Source organism: Coregonus clupeaformis, chromosome 21, assembly GCF_020615455.1.
Source record: "Coregonus clupeaformis isolate EN_2021a chromosome 21, ASM2061545v1, whole genome shotgun sequence".
Lineage (NCBI taxonomy): Eukaryota > Metazoa > Chordata > Actinopteri > Salmoniformes > Salmonidae > Coregonus > Coregonus clupeaformis.
The window spans coordinates 41,880,328-41,885,547 of record NC_059212.1 but is presented as its reverse complement, the minus strand read 5'-3'; the positions used below and the strand labels follow the sequence as shown (position 1 = coordinate 41,885,547).

At 44.8% G+C, this 5,220-nt stretch overlaps 2 long non-coding RNA genes across 2 annotated transcripts; both read left to right on the top strand.

Moving 5' to 3' along the window:
- Positions 1-224: 224 nt before the first annotated feature.
- On the top strand, positions 225-955 carry LOC121534756. The gene is made up of 3 exons (XR_005994680.1): positions 225-349; positions 478-615; positions 875-955. It is a non-coding gene; the product is annotated as an uncharacterized LOC121534756 (long non-coding RNA).
- A 1,123-nt stretch (positions 956-2,078) lies between these two features.
- Positions 2,079-4,448, top strand: LOC121534729. Its single transcript, XR_005994666.1, has 3 exons — positions 2,079-2,205; positions 2,350-2,566; positions 3,046-4,448. It is a non-coding gene; the product is annotated as an uncharacterized LOC121534729 (long non-coding RNA).
- The last annotated feature ends 772 nt before the right edge of the window (positions 4,449-5,220 follow it).

Sequence of the window (5,220 nt, the reverse complement as noted above, 5' to 3'; positions counted from 1 at the left end):
CCACCCTCCCAGAGGAGCGCAGCGTCTCTTCAGGTACACATTCAAACTCGCATAGCTTTATTGTTCATTTCATGTAAACGGACAGCTTTGTACCTAGAGAAAAATATGTTCAAGAATAAGACAACAGTGAACACTGTTGAAAGAACACAAAGAAAGAAGTGTATGAAAAAGTGTAAGGTCCCTTCATCTGTCCTACCTTTTTCAGACAGCCGGCGGTTCTTTGCGTGTGTGACGGTATGTGTGCAGAAGGACCTCATCCCACAGGAGGCGTCTACGCAAGAGGGAGCGCTACAGGCAGCCTACTGCAGCCTGCTCCAGGGCCTGTCTCTGGAGCTTCCACCTACAGCAGGTACACTACACACCTTACATGGGGGACAACTTCAGGTAGACTGACCTTAGATCAGTACGGGGACAACTTCATCTTACTTCGTTGGTTAGTGGATGTTGCTGTGACTCAACTCGTTGCTACCCTTTCAGGCAGTGAAAGGCAGAGCGTGTTGGAGTTCTTCAGACTGGCAGAGTCTGACCCACCAGTGGAGGACTGTGTAACAACAGCAGAGGGAAAGCACAGGTGCACTCTGGGAATCGTAGGCGAGCTCACGTTCCACAGCCCAGGTGACTTTGTTTATATAAAACACTTTATATTTCATTACAATGGCACATTTGATGAGAAGTAGACATTGGTTATGAAGGGTAGTTGCAGTTTTTCCAGGACATTAAATTATGTCTCACACTCACATGTAACCAGTGGTGTAGTGGATGGTAAACGCTTTTTACCCATCTTTTGCGCCAAAATGCATTGAAACTAAAGGGAGCGTTACTTTACTCTCCTCGTTACTTTACTCACCCCCCCCTCTCTCTCTCGCTCTCTCAGAGGCGGCCCCTAAAAAGCAGCAGGCAGAGCATTGGGCAGCTAAGGAGGCCCTGAGGCGCCTGAGTGGAATCCTGAGTGGGGTTGTGGGCAGCAGCGGAGCGGGTCTGAACTACAAGGGGAACCTCCAGGAGCTGCTGGTCAAGCATGGAGGAGGAGCTAAACCAGAGTACAAGAACAGTACTGGAGCAGGTTATTCTTGACCTCTTTCTCTCTCTGTTTTTTTTTTTTTTTTTTTTTTTTTCTAGTTTATTTTTATTTTAATTTATGATAATTTTTTTTTTTTTTTTTTTGATTTTTTTTTTTTTTTCTCGCTCTGTTTCTCTCTCTCTTTCCTCTCTCTCACTCTCTCCATTTCTCTCTCTGTTTCTTTACTGTCTCTGTCCCTCTGCCATGATCTCTGTCCCTTTCTCCCCACAGTTGCAGGTCAGGTGACAGGGGAAACTTCTGACTATACTCTACAGGCTGACAAGTTATCAGTTAGTGTTGCTGTTGCCATGGAGACAACACCTGAAGATTCGGGCCCGCTTCCCCCCAAGAGATCGGCAGAGATGAAGTCTGGGGGAGAGACGGAAGGTGACTCTCCTTTCAATGTGCTTCTATTCTGAGCTACCCTCATTCTGAATTATCCTAAAACTTGATGTCAATGGTAAACTGTAGGTATGTGTGTTTCAGAAATCCGCCGGTGTCTAGTGCGGTGGGATCTGCAGCCCCCGTGTGTGGTGTGTGAGGATGTGTCTGTGGAGCAGTGGTGTGAGTGGAGGGTGGAGGTCCGACTAGACCGCTATACCTTCCACAACCAGACCCTGTTCAGCTCTAAGAAAGAGGCAATCCGTCGGTCCTACCACAGTCTGGGCACCACAGGGGAGATCTGTCAGCCTGGTACTGGTGAGCAATCAATTAAATTACATTTGACATATGTATAAAGCTTCTCATAAATACAGATGAGCTGAGCCACTAATCATTATTTCACATTTTAAAAACTACTCCTTAGTGACTGTGGTTACACTACACTTGGACTTTCAGTCAAAACAGACAAAATAATATCGATCTCAGCGTCCTCTTTCTCCTCCCTCTATCCTCGCTCCCCCTTTCCTCCCCTCCTCATGTCTCCTTTCTCTCCATCCCTCCCTCTCTCTCCCCCTCTTTCTCCCCATCTACTCTCTTCCCCATCCCGCTCTCTGTAGATGAGAGTCAGTCCATGGGGAAGGTGAAGCAGTTTTTCCTGCAGCGGTCATTCCCATTGCCTGTAGAGGATGTAAAGGAACAGGAGAAGGGCAGGTTCTGCTGCACTCTCAAACACATCACCTGTGTCTTCACCTACAGTGGCCAGGGTAACACCACGAAAAGTTGGAATGGATTTATTTATCATGTATGAGAGGGGCACATGATAACGTTAGTAAATGAAATGAGTGTATTGAATGAATGAATGAATGAACTGAATGTATCACATTGCTAAAGGCAGATTTCATTGACAGGTTCCAGTGAGGCTGCAGCCCGTCAGTCAGCCTGCCAGAGGGCGCTGTCTCAACTGGCTCCTTTTATTGGCAACTGTGGTCCTGTGGCCCCAACCGGCAGCACTGAGAAGGCGGTTCAAAGGCTCCAGATTCTGTTGGAAGGGGCAGGCCTTACATCTGCTAACTCCGCCCTTACAGGAACTCAGTACAGAAGCTCCATCCAGCTGAGGTTCTCTGGGTAACGACTGATTTATAGAGCTCTCATTTCTAAATGTCAGGGAATTTAAAGTTAAAGGGATAGTCCACTCTTAAGTGGTTTAAAACATTTTTTCAACCACTTAACTTGTGTTGTATTTTGAATTAACTATTCCTTTAAGGTGCTGATGACATACAAAAAGCCTTGAATTCACTGTTAGTTGGCAGAGATGTTCCTTAAAGCTGATGTGATTGACAGTTATAGTATGGAGACTCGAGGTCAGGGGAATAAGAAAACCATTAGAGCCCAACTCATCCAACGCTTACTGGGTCTACTGGGGGAGGATGAGATGGGTCAGTACCACACACACACACACACACACACACACACACTGTTATTAGGGCCAGAGATAGCTCAGTCGCACAGGGTTCACCTTGTTTAATACTGACACACACACATAATGTCCACTTCACTACGCACAAACACACACTCACGATACAGTATTGTGAATCCCTCCACAGACTCCAGCAGAGGTACCTCAGTGAGGAACGTTCTAGATGAGTGGTTTGTGAAGAGAGGTCTGGAGAAACCTGGGTTTGAGGAAAACAGGTCTGGGACCAAAGTCACCTTCTCCACCCCTCTACTCTGCTCCTACACAGGCAGGCCTCTGAAATTCCCATACAAACACAAATGCAAACGCACACACACACACACAGTCAGGTTATTTTCTGATTGGCTGTTCTCTCTGTCTCTCCGAAGATTGGCAGGCCAGCAAGGAGAAATCTCAGAAGAGATTGGTCGAAGAATTGCAGAGGCGGGTCAAATACCTGTATGATGGAAGCACCAACTGAGAGCCCAAAGATTGTTTACTTACACTTGGCTCCTGCATGTAACGACAACATGTCCTCCATTTCCCAGCCTGGATATATCTCCTCCCAAGTTTTCCTCTCTTTCTTCTCCTCTCTGGGTTTCATCTGGCCTGTGGTGTTGGTGGTAGATGTGTCTGTCTTTATTAGTATGGTTTTAGGACTATAATATATATATATATATATATATAATATAATAACACTCTTGCATGCACTGTTTTTACCGCAGGGTTTGGTCCTGATATTAAATTATCTTACTTTTAGCAGCTCATTGCTGTTTAATTTTACTCTATGAAGTTTTTGCACAGTCTAACATAATGAATGCACTTACATTTTAGCCATTTAGTCATTGTACTGGTCCCCCGTGGGACCTCAAACTCACCCCAGGTATCCTCTTTTTCAAACATGTAATAATGACCAAAGTACTTAAGCTCTAAATAAAAAGGCTTCTCTCTGATCATGAAAATACCCTCCACTACCTTGTATGATGTTCAATACTTGTCTATCTTATCTGTCTCTCGAAGTGTCTTACTGGTGTAACCATGGGGATCACTGGTGTAACCATGTGGATCACTGGTGTAACCATGGGGTAATGGGGATCACTGGTGTAACCATGGGGTAATGGGGATCACTCGTGTACCATGGGGTAATGGGGATACCTGGTGTAACCATGGGATAATGGGGATCACTGGTGTAACCATGGGGGTAATGGGGATCACTGGTGTAACCATGGGGTAATGGGGATCAGGTGTAACCATGGGGAAATGTGGATCACTGGTGTAACCATGGGGGTAATGGGGATCACTGGTGTAACCATGGGGGTAATGGGGATCACTGGTGTAACCATGGGGTAATGTGGATCACTGGTGTAACCATGGGGGTAATGGGGATCACTAGTATAAACCATGCAGTCACTGGTGGAACTATGCAGTCACTGGGGTAACCATACCGTCACTGGTGTAAATCTAGGATCACTGCTCTTAGTCTTTTGTATGGTTGGCTAAGAGTGTGAGTAATGTTGGGAGAAAAGTATGGAATCCTGGAGCGGGTTGGTTGGTTCATTCTACACCAGCATGTTGAAAGGTTTATTTTAGCCAAAATATAGGTACTCTGTCATTGGTCTCAACATCTTGTGAAGAGTTTGTCTGATTCCCTGTCAATAAACATTTTCAATCATGGCATGAATCATCTTATCATTACTTTTATATTGTTCTTTTCCATCCTTTCCCGCGTAACTAAACATCACCTAGATCAGTTATGTCATTTTAAACTCTGTTTTCTCTTATTGGAGTTTAAACTAGAGACAGTCATGGTAGTGGGTGTTAACTTTAGTTTGAGCTGAAACAGTGATCTAATACCTTACCCAGTGGGCACTAAAGCTCCTCTTAACCACACTACTACAGGACACATTGGTGTGTGTGTGTGTGTGTGCACATTTAATGAAGCTACAGAGCCAGAAACAACTTTCACACACATTGCATGGCCAGACAGACAGTCTCTCAGTACCACATCCTGAAATAAAAAACTTGAACTCTTTGCAGCAAGAGTTGTTTCTGTTTCGCTCTTGTACCTACGCATAAGTGCTTGATTAGCCTCCTAGATAGGAGGCCAATGTAGTACGGTGTCGGTCTACAATTCTGCCACGCTGCTATTTATTGTTGTTTCTGCACCAGCGCCTTTTGATGTGATTGACTATGAATGTGTTATTACACATACCAATATGTTTTACTGCAAACTCTACTTCCTGTAAAACAAATCAAATCAAATTTTATTTGCCACATGCGCCGAATACAACAGGTGTAGACATTACCGTGAAATGCTTACTTACAG